Consider the following 3,480-nt stretch of genomic DNA (forward strand, 5'->3'; position numbering starts at 1 on the left):
TGTTTATTTTTGTTTTTATTTTCATTACTCTAGGAGGTGGGTCAAGAAAGATCTTCCTCCTATTTATGTCAAAGAGTGTTCTTCCTATGTTTTCCTCTAAGAGTTTTATAGTGGCCAGCCTTACGTTTGGGTCTTTAATCCATTTTGAGTTTATTTTTGTGTATGGTGTTTGGGAGTGTTCTAATTTCATTCTTTTACATGTAGCTGTCCAGTTTTCCCAGCACCACTTATTGAAGAGGCTGTCTTTTCTCCGTTGTATGTTCCTGCCTCCTTTGTCATAGATTAGGTGACCATATGTGTGTGGGTTTATCTCTGGGCTTTCTATCCTTCACCATTGATCTATATTTCTGTTTTTGTGCCAGTACCATACTGTCTTGATTACTGTAGCTTTGTAGTATAATCTGAAGTCATTGAGCCTGACTCCTCCAGTTCCATTTTTCTTTCTCAAGACTGCTTTGGCTATTCGGGGTCTTTTGTGTTTCCACACAAATTGTAAAATTTTTGTTCTAATTCTGTGAATGTATGTCATTGGTAGTTTGATAGGGATTGCATTGAATCTGTAGATTGCTTTAAGTAGTATAACCATTTTCACAATATTGATTCTTCCAATCCAAGAACATGGTGTATCTCTCTATCTGTTTATGTCATCTTTGATTTCTTCCATCAGTGTTTTATAGTTTTCTGAGTACAAGTCTTTTGCCTCCTTAAGTAGGTTTATTCCTAAGTATTTTATTCTTTTTTTTGGAATGGTAAATGAGATTTTTTCCTTAATTTCTCTTTCTAATATTTCATTGTTAGTGTACAGGAATTCAAGAGATTTCTGTGCATTAATTTTGTATCCTGCAACTTTACCAAATTCATTGATTAGTTCTAGTAGTTTTCTGGTGGCATCTTTAAGATTTTCTATGTATACTATCATGTCATCTGCAAGCAGTGACTGTTTTACTTCTTCTCTTCCAATTTGGATTCCTTTTATTTCTTTTTCTTCTCTGATTGCTGTGGCTAGGACTTCCAAAACTATGTTGAATAACAGTGGTGAGAGTGGACATCCTTGTCTTGCTCCTGACCTTAGAGGATCAGTTTTCCACCACTGAGTATGATGTTTGCTGTGGGTTTGTCATATATTTCCTTTATTATGTTGAGGTAAGTCCCCTCTATACCCATTTTCTGGAGAGTTTTTATAATAAATGGGTATTGAATTTTGTCAAAAGCTTTTTCTGCATCTACTGAGATGATCATATGGTTTTTACTCCTTAATTTGTTAATATGGTGTATCACATTGATTGATTTGCGTATACTGAAGAATCCTTGCATTCCTGGGATAAATCCCACTTGATCATGGTGTATGATCCTTTTAATGTGCTGTTGGATTCTGTTTGCTAGTATTTTGTTCAGGATTTTTGCATCTATGTTCATCAGTGTTATTGATCTGTAATTTTCTTTTTTAGTGATACCTTTATCTGGTTTTGGTATCAGAGTGATGATGGCTTCATAGAATGTATTTGGGAGTGTTCCTTCCTCTGCAATTTTTTGGAAGAGTATGAGAAGGATGGGTGTTAGCTCTTCTCTAAATGTTTGATAGAATTCGCCTGTGAATCCCTCTGTCCTGGGCTTTTGTTTGTTGGAAGATTTTTAATTATAATTTCAATTTCATTACTTGTGATAGGTCTGTTTATATTTTCTAATTCTTCCTGGTTCAGTCTTGGAAAATTGTACCTTTCCAAGAATGTGTCCATTTCTTCATGGTTGTCCATTTTATTGGCATATAGTTGTTTGTAGTAGTCTCTTATATTCCTTTGTATTTCTGCAGTATCAGTTTTGATTTCTCCTTTTTCATTTCTAATTTTATTGATTTGTGTACTCTCCCTTTTTTTCTTGAAGAGTCTGGCTAAAGGTTTATCAATTTTGTTTATCTTCTCAAAGAACCAACTTTTAGTTTTATTGATCTTTGGTATTGTTTTCTTTGTTTCTATTTCATTTACTTCTGCTATGATCTTTATGATTTCTTTCCTTCTACTGACTGTGGGTTTTCTTTGTTCTTCTTACTCTAGTTGCTTTAGGTGTAAGGTGTATTTGAGACTTTTCTTGTTTCTTGACATGAGACTGAATTGCTATAAACTTCCCTCTTAGGACTGCTTTTGCTGTGTCCCATTAGTTTTGGGTCATAATGTTTTCAGTGTCATTTGTTTGTATGTATTTTAAAATTTCTTCTTTGATTTCTTCATTGATCTCTTGGTTATTTAGCAGTGCACTGTTTAGCCTCCATGTATTTGTGTTTTTTAGTTTTTTTTCCGTAATTGATTTCCAATCTCATAGCATTGTGGTCAGAAAAGATGCTTGATACGATTTTAAATTTCTTAGGCTTGATTTGTGACCCAAAATGTGATCTCTCCTGGAGAATGTTCCATGAGCACTTGAGAAGAAAGTGTATTCTGTTGTTTTTGGATGGAATGTCCTATAAATATCAATTAAATTTATCTGGTCTACTCTGTCATTTAAAGCTTGTGTTTCCTTTTTTATTTTCTGTTTGGATGACCTGTCCATTGGTGTAAGTGTGGTGTTAAAGTCCCCTACTATTATTGTGTTACTGTTGATTTCCCTTTTATGTTTGTTAGCATTTGCCTTATATATTGAGGTGCTTCTCTGTTGGGTGCATAAATATTTATAATTATTATATCTTCTTCTTGGATTGATCCCTTGATCATTATGCAGTGTCCTTCCTTCTCTCTTGTATATATATATATATATGGACAGATATGTACACAAGTCTTTACAATAGTCTGAAGATTGAGTGAAAGTACAGAAATCTTTCTAAGGAAATGATATACATGCTGGGCTTTAAATAAATAGCATAGTTTGGGAGGGCAGGGTGTAAGGAAAGAAGTTCCCAATCAGTAGAGGCAGCAACAGTAAAGCAATAAAAGAAACCTGATGCTTTCTTCATCAGGTTCAAAGTTTCTTGAAGAGGTTGGGTATAAATCAGTAGTGTCCATGGATTTTAGAAGGGACTATGTCCCTAACCCCAGTGATAAATCAGGACTGTTGGTAGGGATGCAGTTACAATCAGAAGGATATCGCATTTCAGCTGACAAACAAACAAAAATCATGATTTACTTCAGAGCAACTAATTGCAGTGATATGATTTGGAAAACCAAACTAAAATTCACCTTAGATTTACAGAAAAAAAGAGTATGCAAAATAAAGTAATTCTGTATTGGAAACATACTGAAATATAGTTTAAAAGCATGATTTAAACATGTTCTTACAAATTTTTCATATGATTACAACACTTTCACATTTCTTTTTAAAAACAATGAGTCTACAACTGTGACCTAAATGTATTATATGTGTGTATGTATATGTATATGTATATATATATATATATATATATATATATATATATACACACACACATATATATATAACAAAAATGTACTCCTTTAAATATTATATATTCAATACCTTTCTTTAATAATAATT

This window comes from Balaenoptera physalus (assembly GCF_965194825.1).
Source record: "Balaenoptera physalus genome assembly, chromosome: 14".
Lineage (NCBI taxonomy): Eukaryota > Metazoa > Chordata > Mammalia > Artiodactyla > Balaenopteridae > Balaenoptera > Balaenoptera physalus.